This window comes from Macaca mulatta, chromosome 5, assembly GCF_049350105.2.
Source record: "Macaca mulatta isolate MMU2019108-1 chromosome 5, T2T-MMU8v2.0, whole genome shotgun sequence".
Taxonomy (NCBI): domain Eukaryota; kingdom Metazoa; phylum Chordata; class Mammalia; order Primates; family Cercopithecidae; genus Macaca; species Macaca mulatta.
Genome location: NC_133410.1, coordinates 107,211,635 through 107,225,258, shown reverse-complemented (window position 1 = coordinate 107,225,258; position 13,624 = coordinate 107,211,635). Strand labels below are relative to the sequence as shown.

Sequence of the window (13,624 nt, the reverse complement as noted above, 5' to 3'; positions counted from 1 at the left end):
ATCTACCCATATGACAAAGGTCTAATGTTCAGCATCTATAAGGAACTTAAACAAAATTTACAAGAGTAAAACAAAACCCCATTAAAAAGTGGGCAAAGGACATGGACAGACACTTATCAAAGGAAGACATACATGTGGCCAACAATCATCTGAGAAAAAACTCAACATCACTGATAATTAGAGAAATTCAAATCAAAACTATACTGAGATACCATCTCACACCAGTGAGAAAGGCTATTATTAAGAAGTCAAAAAATAACAGAGTCTAGCGAGGTTGCAGAGAAAAAAGAATGCTTATACAGTGTTGGTGGGCATGTAAACTAGTTCAACCATTGTGGAAGACAGTGTGGCAATTCCTCAAAGATCTGAAAATAGAAATTCCATTCAACCCAGCAATCTTATTACTAAGTATATTCCCAAAGGAATATAAATTATTCTGCCATAAAGACACATGCATGCAAATGTTTATTGCAGCACTATGGACAATAGCAAAGACATGGAATCAACCCAAATGCTCATCAATGACAGATTAGATAAAGAAAATGTAGTACATCTACCCCATGGAATACTATGCAACCATAAAAAGAATGAGATCATGTCTTTGTGGGAACATGGATGGAGCTGGATGCTATTATCCTTAGTAAACTAATGCAGGAATAGAAAACCAACTACTGCATGTTCTCACTTGCAAGTGGGAGCTAAATGATAATTACTTATAAACACTAAGGAGGAAACAGTAGACGCTGGGTCCACTTGAGGCTGGAGGGTGGGAGAAGGGATAGGAGTAGAAAAGATAACCAATGGGTACTGGGCTTAATACCTGGGTGGTGAAAAAATCTGTACAGCAAATCCCTGTGGTACAAGTTTACCTACGTAACAAACCTTCACATAGACCCCCAAACCTAAAGTAACAGTCAAAAAAATAAAATTGGTTTATTTTAAATCAACTAAATAAAAGAGGACTTAATTATAAGACAGAATATAAATTTTAGAAACCTTAATAATAAAATAATAAAGAGATTGGGAGATAGTATATGTGCCACATTTATCATTTCATAATGCAGAGTTAACAGATGTTAAAAATTCACAAATCAATATTAGGCCTTATATTAAACTTGTAATGGTACATGTAACAAAACTAAACCAAACCAAACAAAGACAAAAACAGAAACAACCCCACAACAAAAATCCTTTAAAGACCTAATTACTTAAAGGAATTATTTCTTAGAATGGACCCAGGGAGTATACTCCTTGAGCTAGCATTTCATTATGACCATGATTTTTCCCCACATAACTTTCCAGCCTTATGGTCCACAATTCTACTGGTCCCTAAGTATGTAGTGAACTTTCCTGCTTCCCTCATTTTGTTCTGCTTGTGCAATTTTTTTTCCACCCTCTATCTCTATCAAACATAAGCCTTCCTGACCTCTAAGACCTACCTTTGTCATGTGCCTTTACCCTCAGGCGAGGGGCAATCTCTTCTTTTCCTCTTCTACCTTCCTGTAGCTTCCCCAGGATTTGTCACATTCTGCCTTGAATCATAGGGAACAACATGTGTAGTGGAATAAACACACGCTTCTGAATCCAAGATGTGAGTTTAAATCCCAGTTTTGGAGGTGGTTACTTAAGGTCTCAGTGCCTTCATTTTTCTCCCTATATAAAATGGATATTACAATATCTACCTCACAGAGTCATTGCGAGCTATACATGCAGTGATTGGGTAAAGCACTCGGCACATGGCAAGCAATTAGCAAATGCTGGTTATTTCTACTCCCTTCTCTTCTCTTTTCCCAGTGTATCGTAAATTCATTGGGAGCAGGCACCGTGTCTGATTTACCCTTGTACTTCCCACAGTACTTCCCATAGTGAGTTACCCTTAGTAACTGCTCAGTAAGTTGAATTGAATTTAACCTGTAAGTCTTAAGGTGTGGGATTAAATTAAGAATATGTTGTTCTGGAAACACTCAAACAAATTGTGGTATACACATAATGGAATATTATTCAGCCTTAAAAAGGAATGAAATTCTGACGTGCTACAATATGATGAACCTTGAAGACATTATATGTGAAATAAGCCAGACAGAAAAGGACAAATACTATATGATTCCACTTACATGAAGTACCTAGAGTAGTGAAATTCGTGGAAACAAAGTATACGTTGACATCCCAAATCTGAAATGGGAAACGCTCCAAAATCTGAAACTTTTTGAATGCCAATGTGATGCTCAAGGAAAACGCTCATTGGATCATTTCAGATTTTGCATTTTTGGATTTGGAATTCTCAACTGGCATAATGCGAGTATTCCAAACTCCAAAAAAAATATGAAGTCCAAAGCACTTCTGGTCTCAAGAATTTTGGATAAAGCTTACTCAATGTGCAACTTGGAGAATGGTGGTTCCAAGTAGGGAGGAGAGAATGGAGAGTTATTGTTTAATGGTACAATGTTTCTGTTTGGGAAGATGGAAAGTTTTGGAGGTGTGTGGTGGTTATGATTGTACAACAATGGTAAGGTACTTAGTACTGCTTAACTGTACACTTAAAAATGATAAAAATGATAAATTTTATGTATGTCTTACAACAATAAAAAACGTTAAAAAAAATCTTTTCTTGGCCTGGTATTTTATTTTCCTGGTGAGCTATTTATTCCTGTTTTCTTGAGTTTAGTTCAGTGTGCTGATTCTTTTTTACTGTGATGGTGGGTCACTATTACAGTGTTTCTAATTGGGCTTCAGAGAATCCTCAGATTAGTTATGTTTACCTTAAAAGAAATTTCTAGGAATATATGATGAACAATCAATTTAACTTGAGATAATAATTTACTTTCAGACAAAGATTACTCTGAAAACAACTCTACAGAGGGAGATTTTCTTGCTTGTTGGTGTCAAGCATTATGTGTATCCGGTTCAGATAAATCATTTCAAAGGATTGATTGTATTGCATGTGTAGGTCTATATTTCATAGCTGTTACATATCTTAGAAATTTTACTTTTAGTACTTTATTCTGAATGTACAGCTTTGATTTGAGCTTGAATATTCTCAGGATTTGCAATTATAATTTTATGTTATTTCTGATTGAAATAAACACTCAAAATCGAGAAGTATCTAAAAATTATATTATTGTAAATGTTAAAATTTTTCTTCAACTTGCTCATTTAAATTTGCTTACTACATTTAATATATTCACACTTAAATTTCAAATTTAGCATCAGATTATGTAGAACATTTTGGGGTTTATGTATGCACTAGAAAATTTTAAAATTTGAAACCTGTTGATTCTGATATTTGTTATATTTAGCAACATGATGAATCCCCTATAAGGAATGAGGATTTTTACTCTTTATTCCATAATAAGGAGGTATGTGTTCCACTACTAATCACCCTTGGGAATATTGCCAAACTTGGAATTACCTATCACTGTGTACTGTAATCTTAATTGATAATTTAAAGCTATACTATCATTATTATATGTGCAAGGAGTATCAGCTGTTCTATAGGTCAGGAACCCAATAAGTTATTTATGTCTGTAGCCTATCCTCTTCCTTGACTTCAGACATATGCAAACTTGTCTCTCTGATGTCTCAGTTTGGATTTCTATTGGTATTTCTAATTTTAATGCATCCAAAACCAATCAGTTCTTGTAACTTCTTTATTTACTCTAATTCCAGACAAACAGCATGTAAGTATTGAAAAGTATAGCTCAAGTGATGGATTAGGCAGATAAAGGTTTTGAGGGAAGTAAACTTTGAGCTTGTTCTTAAAGTTAATGAAGTGATTGATAGAGATGAAGAAAAATAGAATCATTAGTTAACTTCCCAGGACAGCTTATTTATTCTCCTTCATTGCCTGTTTCTGTCTCTGTCACAACTCTCTGAATTTTCCTTGAAGCTTATATTATACAAACTATTTTCAGGATAAAACTGAATTTTAGCACAATTATAAAAATACCTATTATGTTTTTAGCATTCTTGGAAGATAGACATCAGTGTAAATTTGTTCTGCTAAAAGAACTTTTTAAAATAAGCTCCTTCTAAGCTTTATCATAAAGGTATCCCTTTCTTCTTTAGAATTGTATTATTGGGTCATTAGTACAACTAGATTTTCCATTTGATGGTAGGTCAAAATTATTTGTCACTTCTTTAGGCCAGTGTTTCTCAACTTTTAAAAAGCTTCTTAGAATCATCTAGAGCGCTTTACAAAATGCCAATGCATGGCATCTCCTAGAAGATATCCTGCAGTGTGCTTTCCAACTTGATTCCGTTCTTTCTATCTCTTTCAGGCACCCCAATCATTCATAGGTTTGGTCTTTTTACATTATCCCAAATTTCTTGGAGGTTTTGTTCATTCCTTTTCATTCTTTTTTGTTCATTCCTTTTCATTATTTTCTCTCTATTCTTGTTTTCCTGTCTCATTTCAGAAAGGTAGTCTTCAAGCTCCTCCACTTGATATATTCTGGTATTGATACTTGTGAGTACATTATGAAGTTTTTGTGTTGCATTTCAGGTCGATCAGATTGGTTATGTTTCTGTCTAAACTGGCTATTGTGGCTATCAGCTCCTGTATTGTTTTACCTTGATTCTTAGCTTCTTTGCGTTGGATTGAAACATGCTCCTTTAGCTCAGCCAAGTTAATTATTACCTACCTTCTAAAGCCTACTTCTTTCAATTCAGGGGTCTCAGCCTCAGCCCAGTTTTGTGCTCTTGCTGGAGAGGCAGTGTGATCATTTGAAGAATAAGCACTATAGCTTTTTGAGTTTTCAGTGTTTTTGTGTTGATTTTTTTCTCATCTTTGTGGGCTTATCTATTTTCTATTTTTGAGGCTGCTGATCTTTGAATGGTTTTTTTGTGGGGTTTTTTTTTTTTTTTTCTTTTCTTTCTGTTTGTTTTTCTTCCAACAGGCCCCTCTTCTGTAGGGCTGCTGTGGGTTTTGGGGGGTCCACTCCAGACCCTAAACGCCCAGGTCTCTCCCACACCTGAAGGTATCACCAGTGGAGGTTACAACACAGTAAAGATGGCAGCCTGCTCCTTCCTCAGGGAGCTTTGTCCCAGAAGGGTACCAACCTGATGCCAGCTCAAACATTCCTGTAGGAGGTGTCTGGAGACTCTTGTTGGAGGTCACCCAGTCGGGAAGAACGGGATTAGGGACCTGCTTAAAGAAGCAGTCTGGCTGCCTCTTGGCGGGGTGACTGTGCTGTACTGGAGAACCCTTTTCCTGCAGACCACCCAGACTCTCCAGAGCCGGCAGGCAGGAAAAGCTATGTCTGCTGAACCGTGAAGACCTTTGCTGCTTCTCCCCACCAGGGGCTCCTTCCCAGGGAGATCAGAGTTCTGTTGGGTAAAACCCTTGCTAGAGTTGCTGAAATTCCCCCAGGAAGGCCTTGCCTGGTGAGGAGGGATGGATTAGGGTCCCACTGAAAAAAGCAGTCTGGTCACGATTTGCCAGAGCAGCTGTTCTGTGCTGTGGGGAATTCCTCCCAATCTGGACCACCCAGACTTCCAGGAGCTGCAGGCCAGGATGGCTGACTCCGGCTGCAGAGATGGCAGCTGCCCGTGCGCCCTGGGAACTTGGTAGTCTCAGGCAGTCTCCAACCTCTTGCCACTTGGCGTCTGGAGTTCCAAGCCAATGGGTCTTAACTTGTGAGGAGCTCTAGGAGTGGGGCCTGCTGAACGACCCTGCTTGGTTCCCTGGCTTCAGCCTCCTTTCTACTGGAATGGACGGATCTCCTGCCTCACTGGAATTCCCAGGACCGGAGTCTGCAAAAACTCCTGTGTCTCCGTGTGTGCCAGATCAACCGCTGACAGTCTGCATAGCTCTGTGCTTTTCACCCAAGGCCTTGGTGGCCTGGGCTTGAGGAGATCTTATTCGTGTGTTGCAAAGATCTGTGGGAAAAGCCTGGTTTCCCAGGCAGGATCGCACAATCACTCACCACCTTTCTTGGCTGGAGCTGGGAGCTCCCCTTGCTCCATGCAGCTTGTGCTTCCAGGTGAGCTATTGCCCCACTCTGCTTTTCCTGGCTCTCCATGGGTCACACCTATTGCGTAGTCAGTACCAAGCAAGAACCTGGATACTTCAGTCGAAGGTGTAGAATTCACTTTCTATTTTTGTTCTTCTCTGTGAGAGCCGCAGTTCACAGCTCCTTCTAATTCTTCATCTTGGCCTGCCCCCTAATTTTTATTTTTTCCAAGAATTTGTAATTGCTTGTTGAAACTTTTGTATGATACCTGCTTTAAATGTCTTATCAGATAATTCTAGCATTTGCTCCATCTTGGTGTTGTCATCTATTGACTGTCTTTTCTCATTTTAGTTGAAATTTTTTCTTTTTCTTGTTATGATGAGTAATTTTGAAATGAGTTCTGTACATTTTCAGTATTGTGTTATGAAATTACAGTTTCTATTTACATCTTCTGTTTTAGTAGAAAGTCAGATTATTTGGGTTTAAAGCATATATCCTGGACCACTTTTGTGGGCTGTGGTTCAGATGTCAATTTGGTGCTTAAAAGTGCCACAGTATTTTTCTCTTCTGTTTATGTGGTACCCAGAGGCATTTTCGAAACCTGGACAGTATTCCACATGATAATTTAATTTTCAGAGCTTTTGCTTTATTGATTTTAGTTTCACCTATGAGTCTTTTGGGAGTATATGCAAGATTTCATACACAGATTTGAACATTTCCTTTCTTCTCCCCCACCATTCCATAATCTACCCCTTCTCAGCTATTATCTAGCTGGGAAGAGGTGAGGTGCTGCCTTTTGCTATTATTTACTTAGTACAGGATGAGTTAGATGACATGACTGTGCCCAAGAGTTTCTGCAGCACCCGGTGGTGAGTGGGAGGAATGTCACCTTGTTAGTACAGTGCATAGAGAGTCAGCAGGACTCTGCACCACAATCTCTACAAAACTTGGTGGGGAAGGGGCTGGGTGAAGTTCCTTTTGTGGTATTTCTGTGGAGGAGAAAGAGTATAGTCACAAGTTTTTCTGCAGGAACTTACTTCAGAATATTTACATACAAAGTCATATAATCTATGGAAAGTGACTTTACAAATCCTATGATTATTATTATTATTATGTTTTAGTGTAGTGGCATTGGCATCAGTAGGATGTTGGATAAAACTGGTGCAAGTGAGTATCCTTAGCTTGTTTCTGGGGGAAAGTTTTAACAGTTCACTATATTGTATAATATGCTTAGTAATTTAAAAATATTATTTATGATTTAAAGAAGTCTGCTTCTATTTCTAGTTTATCAAGGGTTATATTAGTAATATATTCTAAATCTTATTAAGCATTTTTCACATCTATTGGGTTACTTATGATTTTCTAATTCTCTTATCTAGTAAATAATATTGATTACTTTTTAAATGCAAATTTATTTTTGCATGTATTGAATAAAACTTAGCTTTTTTAATGTATTATCCTTTTAATATGTCACAGCACTATTTACTGATATTTTATTTAGGACTTTTGTTTCTATGTTTATGGGATACATTGGTCTGTAATTTTCTTTTTAGTATTTCATTGTTAGGGTTTGATGTCATGGTTATGGTCAAGACATAAAGTTTGTAAGTGTTGCCTGTTTTTCCATTTTCTGAAAGAATTTGTGTGAGATTGTTGTTGAATTTACTGGTGTAACCATCTGAGGCTAGATTCTTTATGTAAGATAGTTTTTAATAACGATTAAATTTGGTAGATTTGGTAGATTTAGAAATTATTTTTCAATTTTTTCTTCTGCCAATTTGTTTTCATTTTATTTAAATTTTCAAATGTATTTGCATAAAGTTGTTCATAATATGCTTTTATTATTTTTAATGTTTCTGGGATGTATAATTAACAATTGCTTCTTAAAATTCCTGATAATGGTAGCTTATGCCTTTTCACTGTTCTTTTTTTGTTAATCAGTCTTACTACATCAGTTTTATTGGTCTTTTAAAAATAACCATATTGTGGCTTTATTTTTGATTCTGTATTTATTGTACTCACTGTCTATTATTTTTTCCTTTATCTACTTTATTTAATTTGCTGTTGTTTTTTAGATTCTTAATTATATGCTTAGATACTTGATTTTTGGCCATTTTTTAATGTTAATTTTTTCCAGCTACATTGAAGTATAATTGACAAAAAATTGTATATATTCAAAGTGTACAATGTGATGTTTTGAGATACACATATATATACACATACATTGTAGAATAATGCCACAATTAATCAAATTAGCATATCCATTATCTCATATACTTTCCTTTTTGTGTGTATGTAATTAGAAAAATTGAGATCTATTCTCTTGGCAAATTTCAAGTATACAATACACTGTTGTTATTACAGTCACTTTGCTGTGCATTAGGTGTCCAGAATATATTCATTTTATAACTTTGAGTTTGTACCCTTTGACCAACATCTCATTTTTCTGATATCCTGACTCATGATAACCACCCTTCTACTCTGTTTCTATGAGTTTGACTTTTTTAGACTATATATAAGTGAGATCATGCAAACTTTTTCTTTTTAAAGGCTGAATAATATTCATTCATATATATATCACATTTTCTTTACCTGTTCATCCATTGGTGGCCACTTAGGTTGATTTCATATCTTGGGTGTTGTGAATAATGCTGCAATGAAAATGAAAGTACTGATAATCTCTTCAACATACTGATTTTATTTCCTTTGGATGTATAGCCAAAAGTGAAATTGCAGGATCATACAGTAGTTCTATTTTTAATGTTTTGAGGAGCCTCTACACTGTTTTCCTTAATGGCTGTACCAATTTACATACCCACCAAAACATGTAAGAGCTTTCTTTTCTATACATCCTCGGCCACACAGGTTACTTTTGAGTTTTTTGATAATAATCCTTCTTAAAGATGATTATCTCTTTGTGGAGATATCTCCTTAAAAGTGATATCTCCTTATGGTTTTGATTTTCATTTCCCTGATGATTAGTGATGTTGAGCATTAGTTCATATACCTATTGGCCATACAAATGTCTTCTTTAGATAAATGTCTTATTCAAGTACTTTGCCATCTGTTAGTTATGTGTTTCTTTTTATTGAGTTTATGAGTTCTTTGTATGTTTTGAAGATTAACCCTTATTGGGTATGTAGTTTGCAAATATTTTCTTTTATTCTGTAGGTTGCCTTTTTGTTTTGTTGATTGTGTCTTTTGCAGCACAGAAGCTTTTAAGTTTTATATAGTCCCACTTGTTTAATTTTGCTTTTCTTGCCTGTGCTTATGGTCTCAGATCCATGAAATTATTTCCAAGACCAGTGTCATAGAGCTTTCCTCCTTTGTTTTCTTCTAGAAATCCTATGGTTTCAGGTCTTACGTTTAAGTCTTTACTTGATTTTGAGTTGATCTTTTTGTATGGTGTTAAGGATCTAATTTTATTCTTTTGCTTATGGATACTCAGGTTTCCCAAGACCATTTATTGAAGAGAGTATCATTTTTATATCATTCATTTTTGGTGATTTTGCCAAACATTTGTTGATAGTATATGTGTGGGTTTATTTCTAGGCTTTCTATTTTGTTCCATTTGTCTATGTATCTGCTATATCAGTACCATACTCTTTGATTATTATAGCTTTATAATATATTTGAAAGAAGAAACTGTATGCCTGCAACTTTGTCCTTCTTACTCAGGCATGCTTTAGCTATTTGGAGTCTTTTGTGGCTCCATATGAATTTTAGGATTTTTTTTTTATTTCTGTGAAAAATGTCATTGAAATTTTGATAAGGATTGTATTGAATCTGTATATTACTTTCAGTAATGTTTTGACGGTATTAATTCTTTAGATTCATGACTATAGGATATCTTTTCATTTATTTGTATCTACTGTTTCTTTTATCAGTATTTTATAGTTTTCACTATACAGATCTTTCACCTTCTTGGTTAAATTTATTCCTAAATAAAATTTTGATACTATAAGAAATGAGATTGTTTTCTTAATGTCTTTAACAAATAGTTTGTTGTTAGTGCATGCACATGATTTTTGTATGTTTATTTTGTATTCTGCAACATTACTGAATTATTAGTTCTAACTTTTTTTGGGGGGGCAGCAGTCTTTAGAGCTTTCTATATATGAGAACATGTCATCCTTAAACAGAAACAATTTTGCTTCTTCTTTTCTGAGTTGGATGCCTTTTGTTATTTGTTTTCTTGCCCAGTTGCTCTGGCTAGAACTTCTAGTACTAGATTGAAGTGGCAAAGTAGGCATCTTTGTCTTGTTCCTGATCTTAAAGGAAAAGCTTTGAGCTTTTCCCCATTGAGAATAATGTTAGTCTTGGGCTTTTCATACATGGCTTTTTTTTTTTTTTTTTTTTTTTTTTTTAATTTGGAGGTACATTCTGTAGTTATGGGATACAATGATGTAAATATGTCATTCATCCTAAATTTGTTCATTCTGTTATTCAAGCTTTCCATATACTTACATGGGTTTTGTTTGTTTATTCAATATGTTACAAGGACAACTGCATTAAAATCTGGAACTTGCAATGTGGATTTGTTTGTTTCTTTGAATATTGCCTGATCTGCAAAATCAAAACAAAATAAGAAAGTTTGAAGAAGGTTATTTTCACCTCTTATTTTTAAAAAAACCTTTTATTTTCAGTTTGACGATACATATGAAGGTTTGTTACATAGGTAAACTTGTGTCACAGAGGTCTGTTGTAAAGATTATTTCATTACCCAGTACCCAACAGTTATCTTTTCTACTCCTCTCCTTCCTTCCACCATCCACCCACAAGTAGACTGCAGTGTCTGCTTTATCTTCTTTGTGTTCATAAGTTCTCATCATTTAGCTTCCACCTAAAAGTGAGAACATGTGGTATTTGATTTTCTGTTTCTGCATTAGTTTGCCAAGAATAATGATTTCCAGATCTATACGTGTTTCTGCAAAAGACATGATCTCTTTCTTTCTTATGGCAGCATGGTATTTCATGGTGTATATACACCACATTTTCTTTATCCAATCTATCATTAATGGTCACTGAGGTTGATTCTATGTCTTTGGTATTGTGAATAGGGCTGCAGTGATTCATTCATGCGTATCTGTCTTTGTGGTAGAATGATTCTGTTCCTTTGGGAATATACTCAGTAATGGGATTGCTGGGTTGAATGGTAATTCTGCTTTTAGCTCACTGAGGAATTGCCATACTGCTTTCCACAATGGTTGAACTAATTTATACTCCCACTGACGGTATATTAGCATTTCTTTTTCTGCAACCTTGTCAGCATCTGTTATGTTTTGACTTTTTAACAATAGCCATTCTGACTGGTGTGAAACACTATCTCATTGTGGTTTTGATTTGCATTTCTATAATTATTAGTGATATTCAGCAATTTTTTTCTCAAATGCTTGTTGGCTGAATGTATGTCTTCTTTTGAAGAAAGTATCTGTTCATATCCTTTGATGGCTTTTTAATGGGGTTGTTTGTTTTTTTCTTGTAAATTTGTTTAAGTTCCTTATAGATACTGGATATTAGACCTTTGTCAGATGCATAGTTTGCAAAAATTTCCTTCCATTCTGTAGGTTGTCTATTTACTCTGTTGATAGTTTCCTTTGCTTTTGTTGCAATTGCTTTCTGGATCTTTGTCATGAAATCTTTGCCCATTCTTATGTCCAGAATGATATTGCCTAGGTGGTCTTCAAGGGCTTTTATAATTTGGATTTTACACAGAAGTCTTTATTCCATCTTGAGTTCATTTTTGTATGTGGTATAAGGAATGGGTCCAGCTTCAATCTTCTGCATATAGCTAGCCAGTTTTCCCAGCACCATTTATTGAATAAGGATTCAATTCAGTGGGGAAGGGATTCATTCCCTATTGCATGTTTTTGTCAGGTTGGTTAAAGATCAGATGGTTGTAGATGTGCAGCCTTATTTCTGGGTGCTCTATTCTGTTCTGTTGGTTTATGTGCCTGTTTTTTTACTAGTATCACACTGTTTTGGTTACTGTAGCCCTGTAGTATAGTTTGAATTTGGGTAGTGTAATACCTCCAGCTTTGTTGTTTTTGCTTAGAATTGTCTTGGCTATTTGAATTCTTTTTTGGTTTCATGTGAATTTTAAAATATTTTTTTTCTAGTTTAGTGAAGAAAGTCATTGGTAGTTTGATAGGAAAAGCATTAAATCTGTAGATTGCTTTGGGCAGTATGGCCATTTTAACGATATTGATTCTTCCTATCCATGAGCATAGGATGCATTTTCATTTGTTTGTGTCTTCTCTGATTTCTGTGAGCAGTGTTTTGTAATTCTCATTGTAGAGATATTTCACCTCCCTGGTTAGCTGTATTGCTCGGTATTTTATTCTTTTTGTGGCAATTGTGAATAAGATTATCTTTTTGATTTGGCTCTTGATTTGCCTGTTGTTGGTGTATAGTGATTTTTGTATATTGATTTCATATCCTGAAAGTTTGGGGTAGTTGTTTATTAGCTGAAGGAGCTTTTGGGCTGACACTATGGGGTTTTCTAGATCCAGAATCATGTAATTTGCAAACAGAGATAGTTTGACTTCCTCTCTGTTCCTTTTGGATACCCTTTATTTTTTCTCTTGCCTGATCTGACTAGGACTTTCAATACTATGTTGAATAGGAGTTCACCTCTTAAAGTTACTCTTTTCAAAATCATTCTTCCACTTCCTTTCATTTTCATAATACAAATAATAATGGAATTTTTGTATGTGTAAAATGTAATTCAATTATAAAAGATACAAATTTTGCTTATTGTTGTTATCTTCCCCATATCTTTTCAGAACTTTAAAATTTTAATTTATTAGCATTTCGATTCTAAGTATATGATTCTATCATTCCACTTAAGTTGTTTGTAATCTAATAATTAAAGATTTTAAATTGTACGGTAGGCAGTGTCATGTAAAACTAAATGCCTCCTCATGGAGATTATGTTAAACAAGGGCTAAATGATGGTTTCTAAGGGTACTGTGAAGCATTTTCTTGTGTAGAAGCATTCTAGATATTGATATTTTCATTTGTTTTAAGCATAGAAATAACATACCTTTGACATTTATACAAAGAACATTCACACAGATTTTAATTAATTATTCCATTACTGGAAAAGAAAATTCTAGAAGTTCAAGTATTAAAATGAAGTGAAGGATTTTTAAGAGTTTCTTATTTTCCTCATTTCCAAGAATTCTATAATTGGACAACTTATTGGTAATTAAGATTCTTTTAAATTTATAAAAGTAACACATGATCATTGAAGAAATTTTTGAAGATAGAAAAACGTGAAGGATACAAAAGCAGACACATATTCCAAAGGAACAAATAGAGAGCCCAGAAAGAAGTCTGGATAGCTACAACTGTCTGATTTTTGACAAAATCAAGCAATGGAGACAGGACTTAGTATTCAATAAATGCTGCTGAGATAACTGGCTAGCCATATGTAGAAGATTGAAGCTGGACTTCTTCCTTACACCATATATAAAATATAACTCAGGATATATAAAAGACTTAAATGTAAAACTCAAGACTGTAAAAACCCTTGAAGACAACCTAGAGAATACTATTCTGGACATAGGAGTGGGCAAAGATTTCATGACAAAGATACTGAAAGCAATTACAACAAAAGCAAAAATTGATAAGAGGGATCTAATTATACTTAAGAGCTTCTGCATGGCAAA

The 13,624-nt window shown here is 34.8% G+C and overlaps 1 protein-coding gene across 1 annotated transcript in view; it reads left to right on the top strand.

The window, feature by feature from the left end:
- The window catches only part of STPG2 (sperm tail PG-rich repeat containing 2), a 547,712-nt gene that overhangs the window by 216,535 nt on the left and 317,553 nt on the right, over positions 1 to 13,624 (top strand). The window lies entirely within an intron of this gene.